This window comes from Ambystoma mexicanum, chromosome 2p, assembly GCF_040938575.1.
Source record: "Ambystoma mexicanum isolate Mex_15411 chromosome 2p, UKY_AmexF1_1, whole genome shotgun sequence".
NCBI lineage: Eukaryota > Metazoa > Chordata > Amphibia > Caudata > Ambystomatidae > Ambystoma > Ambystoma mexicanum.
This window is the reverse complement of record NC_090923.1, coordinates 682,867,781-682,875,687: the sequence shown is the minus strand read 5'-3', so window position 1 is coordinate 682,875,687 and position 7,907 is coordinate 682,867,781. Positions and strand designations below refer to the sequence as shown.

Sequence of the window (7,907 nt, the reverse complement as noted above, 5' to 3'; positions counted from 1 at the left end):
GCACCCTCACCACCGTCATACTGGAACAGCAGAAGAAGGGCTCTATGTGAGACTCCATGTGTTATGCCTATACCGCATCGAGCGTACAAGAGATGATATGCACTCAGACAACTGTATTGAATCTAACCTTGCACTGAACGTGTGGGCAGGATGCCGTATGGAAGGATGTCAGTACGCACCATTGGACATCATTTAGCGCTAAGTGAAATCTGATGTGGAAAGAATGATGTCATAAAGAAGATATACAATGGTATACTGAGAAAATATGAAAATATTTAAGAGTGGTGATGTAACTGAAGCAATAAGAGAATAATGTACCAAATTATAAAGTAATCATGAATGCAAAAGAAGACAAAGTAACTTGCTGACCAGTAAGTGTAAATATGGAGTAATGCAAAGTAGAAAAGAAACATAGAAGCTTGCTATAGAGGAATATATAACATGGCAAGGACGCACATATTTGAAAAATGGAGGCCGGCTCGTGTAAACATTCAATGTAGCTACCTCAGAAACAGATCAGGGTTACAGTGTCAGGAGGCGATGGAAGAATGGCTTTGGGTGCAAAAAAACAGTCTATGTTGGCTTTGGGTCAAGGATGCTTTTTTTAAGGAATAGCTGCAAAACACAAAGGTAGGCAGACGGATAAGCCATGCAGGAGACATATTTATCTTAGATTAAAGAAGAAATCATCTGCAAGAGCCAAGTATTGGACAATTAAAAGTGTATAATGTCTAGACAAGGTAGAGTGATTAATTCTCTAGAGGGCAAGAGGAGCAATGGCATTCCGTATAATGAAATCAATTAGCAGCAAATAAGAGGCTGAAATGGACACATTCATGGTCTCTTCACATTTGACTAAGAAGTACAAAAAACAATGGCTATTCATTAAGCCTCGGATGATGATAGTGATGTGCTTTCACTCCCTTGAACGTCCTAGAACAGAGTGCTGGCTACAATGTTAACTACAGACTAGAAACTTTGTCTCATGGCCAGTCTGATGAGAGATGATGGACTAATTGGGAAAGTAGGGAGTAATCTGATGTGATTCAAGCACCTGGGTTTGGTTTCCTTATGTGCTGCTAGCCGAGCAGAGAGTCCAAGTTTGGAAGAGAATGCCAACCAATTAGTGGATCGATGGGGCAACCTGCTACACTATGGGCCTCATTACGAGAAGTGCGGAATGGGTTTAACGGTGCCGGTAATGGTGCCGGCACCGTTAAACTCACTCCGCACTATTACGAGGTCCCCTCGCGGGACCCGCTGTGGACGTCTGGTTTTTCCAGATGTCCATAGCGGGTCCCGCGAGGGGATCAGGGAGCTAACAACGGGCCCGTTGTTAGTTCCCTCCCCATTCCCATTGAGCCTAATGGGGGCTCCAATGGGAATGGGGAAGGACCGGGCACATGTTCCCTGAAGGAGGAAATACCGGGCCTTCCACACTCAGAATGGCCCAGTAATTACCCATTCAGGGAACCCGGACACAATTTTGGAGGCATCCATGGTGCTAAAAGTGCCATGGCTGCCTCCAAAGTCGTAATGAAGCCCTATTTTGCACAGACCAATACGCTACCATTTTGTGTGCTATAATCAGTATTATATGTATTTAGAGGTAGTTTGAGGTGTGTCTTATGGATAAAAGAACGCAATGAAGTAACAACCAAATACATTGCATAAGATTTCATGTTCCCCTAACCAATCCCTCCTGCTAATACGTTTTTTGGTTTTCCGCGTAGGATGACATCATAGATGTTTGCCAGTTCACCCTGCTTTAGTACTTTGCCTTTTTCTTTCAGTCTGTCCATTTATTTGATCTGAGATCTTTATTGGTAATTCCATCTAACACAAGAGATGCTTGAAGGTGCTACAGCACATGTTGTTAGAAGAGAACGGTTCAGGTCGACCTAGGTTCAGATCCAGATTTGTTATGTTTTGGCTGATTCTGCCATTAGCCAGAAGAATGCAGAGATGTTTGTGGCGAATGGCACACAACAATACACGTGTAAAAGATACGGTTGGCAGGTACCCCTTTGACGAAATTCCTGTCCGGTCACCACAGGTGACTCGTGTACGGAAGGCACACTGGTTGGTTGAGGGTGAGTCAATGCAGAGGGACTCGAGCTAAGCCGCAGACATAAGTAGCACATTGAAAGTGGCAAAAACAGGGGGAGGGACTGTGTTGTAAATAATGTATGTATAAAAGTAACAGCATTTTTGGGGATTATAAAGAAGAGAAGTATATACCTTGATTCATAGTTCAAAGGGGACGGAAGGGTATGCACTAAATAGACTCCAAACAGGTGTGTTTAGGATTCCTGGGGCAACGGCAACAAAAGGGTGCATATCATGCTCTTTAATGAGGCAAAAATGAGATGAGAAACATTTACTAAAGATAGTAAAAGAAGACATACACAGGGGAAATGTATTAAAGTGCACATGTGTGGGGTTATGAATATGTCAGTATAAAGCTTTCGTTGTGTTTAAACTAATAGATATTAAACAATGGTAAAACATTAAGGTGAATTTTTGATTTCAGAAGGATACAAATTAAGGGAAACTAATAAATATAGAAGAGACTCTTAAAATATCAATAATAGAAGAACAAGATATTAAAAATGTATAGAAAATGTAAACGAAGGAACCAAAAGAACATTGCTGTGTAGAGTTTTGAAAGCGGATACAATATTTTGATTAGATAATTAAGTGTCAATTGATGGTGCCTGCTCAAATTGAACAGTGTTGTATATTTGATAACATAAAGAGAAGAATAATAAATCGGGTAAGTACAGACAGCCGAAATTGACTTGTCATCATGGGAGACACACTTGTTCTACACTTATGCAGGACATTGCCAAGTTATACAGCTAAAATAAGGAAATATTATTCAGAATGGGTCCGAGGCATAACTAATAAGACACTTATGCTGTGGCCTCAGGAGGGTTTGTTGTCAAAAACAGTATTGCAACATATCACAATGTATTTGTTTGTTTGTTTTATTACTTGTATTGCACACCAGAACCAGGGGTAACCTTGCACATTTCATAAGACAGCTTACAGCTTAGTTACAGAAACACAGGGCAAATGTGGAAACAAGAAATATACACAGAATATACACAATGGCAAAAATAATGGTACAAGTGTTTACAATCCTACTCAGACAGGCGGTAACTGCTGAGGGGTAGGTGTGTGCAAAAATACAACAGTAGAAGGACATGCATTTGCATACTATACAGAAGGGAAAGAAATAACAGAGAAGGTTGGCTGTTTTAGAGCTATGGAAGATGTACCAGAGTGAGAAAGAAGATACAGCCTTGAAAGAGTGGATGCTTAATCAGCAAAGGGGAGGATAAAACACCTTTGGCTCCTCTTTCCCGTCCTGAAAACAAGAGTGTAGACACAGAGGTGAAGGGATTTTATCCTTTAAAGGAATTGAAAGCAGCAGCGGGGTACATCAATCTGATTTATGGGCCCCCTGCTTATAACAGTGAGGACAATGCTGAAGGGAGCAAAAACAGAGAACAGAAATATATCTCAACACACGATGAAAGTAAACAGCGTGATAAGAGGAAGGACAGACAAGATAGACAGATAGAGATAGAGGAAGAAGCTAAGAAGCAGAAATAAATAAAAGACAAAGCTAAGGGAATAACAATAGTACAGAATGAATGGATGGGAGGACAGATATTACTCAAGCTGGATGATAAGGGCATTGATGGGGTTTGAGAAAGAGAATAGAGAGAAGAGCTGGAAAAAGAAAGAAAAGGAAGAAGAGAAAGAAAGAGTGCAAGCAAAGGGAAGAACGATAAAGGTATGAGGCAAGTAAAGGAAAGACTAGAAGAGAAAAGACAAGAGTAGGTACAAGCACAAAGAAGGTACGAGTGTAGGTTGCACACAAGATGAAGGGAAGATGATTTAAGGAAGATGAGAAGGGAAGAACAAATAAACAGAAGTAGGGGACTAAAAGATGATGACATAGATCATCTATGTCATAGAAGCATAGTGCTGATCGAAGCACAAGCGCGACTTGAGGAAGAGAGAGGGGCGCAACAGCCCAACAGGGAGTTGCAAGGGGTACCAAGAATACCATCATGGGCTGATGTGTGAGATGCAAATGGAGTAGAAAAACTCCTTAGGGATTTTTATAGGCACATGAGGGATAAAGAAGGGTATAAAACTCAAGAGAACATAGAACACTCTTTTTCGAGAGAAACATGAGGTAGGTCAGATGACGTCAGGTGACGTCATAACAGACATGCATAGAACACTGTCTTTAAGTAGACTAGATTTAATGAAGCACAAAAGCTCTTACAAGATGGTGAATAATAATGTCAGACGAAGAAAGGGAAGAACATTAAAGAGTGTTAAGGGAGAGCACATATGAGTGTAGAAAAAGGGGTTAAATGGACAGATTTACAGGACCCTAAAGAGAGAACATCAGAATCAACACCATAAACTGAGTGACCACAAGCACAATCACGCACTGCAGGGGATGTGTACCCGCCTATGTAAGCAGATGAAGGGCATTACCAGGACAAAGGCCCTCATTACGACCCTGGCGGAAAGTGACTGACCGGACCGCCACAGCGTAAATAGCGTTTCCGCCATTGCACGAAGGAGCAAAGTGCGGCCCATTCCGACCCATCGGGCACGAGCACCACGCCATGGCGGAAGTGCAAAGTCCGCGATGGCGGAAATGACCCCAAAACGGCCCACACCGCCGCCGTACGGCGCCCTAGGTGCAATACCGCCACCCCTCTTAGCGGTCACCGCAGTGTGCGCCTACCACAAAGTACGGTGACCGGAAATATACGGAAACGGAAGTTAAAACATGGCCCCGGAACGGGAAACATCCCGCCGTACACCTATAAAACCACTAAAACCACACAACCACTAAAATCACTACCCTGAAACACACCCCAACCCGTCATCCACCCTAGCGAAACCAAGAAAAATGGGAAAAGTAGCGAAGAAAGCGTGCGACCGCAAGCGGCAGGTCCACTTCTCCCGTGAGGAACTCACCGTGCTAACAGAGACCCTCCAGGAGAATGCTGCCGTCGTCTTCTCCACGCAAATGACCAGAACGGCACTTGCAAACAAGAAGGCCATATGGGCTCTGGTGGCACAGCGGGTAAGTGCGGTGGGGACCGCACCCCGCACCCCACAGCAATGCCGCAAGCGATGGGACGACCTGCGGATACGCGTCCGCAGCATACTCTCTGCCAACCGCAACATTGCCACAGCCACCGGGGGTGGTCCTGAATCACCCATCAAGTTGACCCCCTGGGAAGAAATCTGTGCGTCCACCATCGGAATGGAGAGCATAGAGGGAGTCGGAGGGATGGAGAAAGGAGTGCAGACATCCGAAGATTCAGGTAGGTGGGCCAAATAAAACAATGCCAAATCCACACAGTCCATCCATGTGAAGTACCATGCGTCCACATAGTGCAACAGAAACACATGTCCAGGAGAACGTCCACACACATCGGCCTGATAGCGCACGTTAAAACCCCCAATAAATACATAAATAATTAAAAACCCCTAAAACACGCACTACACGTGCAGCAGGCACACCCTAACTGCAGGCTGCCAAACAACTGCACCCTCACTCCACACACAAATGAAAGCACCTCCAAGGCCCCGACCCAAATCACCCTCAGGTACAACTCCAATGCATGTGATACAATGCCATTCCAATTCCCACAGACCCATCAATAACCCTCGCCCTCCTTTACTCCACCACAGGGTCCGATCCAAACGACGAGCTCCAGGACACCCCTACCAGCACACCTGCAAAGAGGGCCAAGACCAACGGCCAGAGACCCTCCACCTCAGCTGCACGCATCAAGACACGGCAGCAGCACAAATCAGGTGGCAGCACAGAGGAGGGAACATCAACAGGCACCCCAGCAGCCAGCATGCCCACAACACCACCACCACAGGTCCCCCCAATGGATGCCACAGAAGGCACTGCCTCTGGTGGCAGCAGCACCATAGGTGCTGATGGCAGCATGCTCGGACACCGAAGACGGGGATGTCGAAGTCAGATCCATCCATGACCTGTCCCAATCCCCCTGTCTGTCCCATCCCGTACAACATGAGGATACCACGCAGGGGCACCCACAAGACGACGACTGGCCATCCCCCACAAGCCCTGTGGCAAGGCAACATGAGGACAACAGCCCCTCTGTGACACCCCCGCAAATGGCCATGGCCCAGCAGAGGCAACAGTCCCTCGACCAGTTAATCGTGCAACAGCAGCAAATGGCCACGCTCCTCAAGGACCATGCCGATGAATGTGGGGGCACTAAGGCAGACATAGAAACATCAACTGAGACACTTAGGGCAGAAATGGAGAGAGGTACAGAGACGCTAAGGACACAAATGGAGAGTAGCACCGAGAGCCTGAGAGTCCAAATGGAGAGAAGCACCGAGAGCCTGAGGGGGGAACTGCATGCGACGTCCAAAGACGTATGTGCCGAACTTGCCGCAGTGCGCCGTGTGCTCACTGAGCTCTCGCAAACCCTTAGGGACATGCATGGACGTGAGCAGGCAGACACATCATCCGTTGCAAGTTCCGTCCAGGGCAGCCCCCAACGTAGATCTGGGAGGAACCTGCGCTCCACAGGCAGGGGTGCCCCTGATACCCGCAGAGGGGGCTTGCAATAGCGACTGCCCACTGACAATGAGCATCTTTGGACACTGGTGTTCGGGGGGGAGGTAGGAGGGTGGAGGGGGTGTGTTGGGCTCACTTGGGTGGCGGGTCGATAGGGTGTTCAACATGATATCACATATGCCATAAACAGTGCACGATCAACCAATGAGATGTGTGGACATTGATCTTTGTGTACTAGGCCATCATAGGCGTACAGTCCATATTGTGCATGTCCCAGACACACACAGTGCCACGAGTCCCGTGTCCATGTATCAGCCACCAGGCGTGAGTGCTAGAAGCATGCATCAATGAGATGCTGACGAATGTCACGGGCCTCCGGTGCCTCGCAGACTCCATGAGGTGCTGCCACATCCCCACCCTCATCATGACCATCATCAGGTGCTTGCAGTTCTGCGTCAGGGGGCATGGGCACATTTCTACGTACGCACATGTTGTGGAGCATGACACATGCCATGACCATCTTTGCAACCTTCTCATGGCGGTACAGGAGTGCCCCGCCAGACCTGCTGAGGCAGCGGAAACGAGTCTTCAGTAGGCCGAATGCCTGTTCGATGACTACACGGGTACGTGAGTGGGCATGGTTGTAGTCCTCCTCATGCTGGTCCCGTGGGTTCCGGACTGGTGTGAGGAGCCATCTCTTCAGTGGATATCCAGCATCACCTGTATGTGGACGAGAAACGCATGATGTGGAATGCCATTGCTACGTACGCACACCCCCCCCCTTCCTGCCAGGTCATTGCCAAATCACATACCCCACATAATCATGCATGTAATGAGACTCACCGAGTAGCCACGATCTGTTCCCTGCGTGTCGCTCCATGTAGCGTGGTATTGTAGAGTTCCTCAAGACCATAGAATCATGGGTTGATCCAGGGAATCGGGCACAACAATGTGTAATGATCCTGTTGGAGTCACACACCATTTGTACATTCAGGGAATGAAATTGTTTTCGGTTGCGGTACTGGGCCTCCATGGCATGTGGGACGACCAATTCAACATGGGTGCAGTCGATGGCACCAATGCAACCCGGTATGCCGGCAAGTGCATGGAATCCCACTTTTGTGTTGGTAATTTCCTGCTCCGAGCGTGGTAGAGAGATGTAGTCGTCTGCGTGCTGCACGAGGGCATCGAGCACTTGCAATAGTGTCCGTGAGAACAGTGGCTGAGAAATGCCATGCAACTGTCCGACTGTGTGCTGGTAGGTGCCTGTGGCCAGGAAGTGTAGTACAGGCACCAC

The 7,907-nt window shown here is 47.2% G+C and overlaps 1 pseudogene; it reads right to left on the bottom strand.

The window, feature by feature from the left end:
- Window positions 1-1,332: 1,332 nt before the first annotated feature.
- Window positions 1,333-1,473, bottom strand: LOC138568150 (small nucleolar RNA SNORA49; annotated as a pseudogene).
- Between the last annotated feature and the right edge of the window lie 6,434 nt (window positions 1,474-7,907).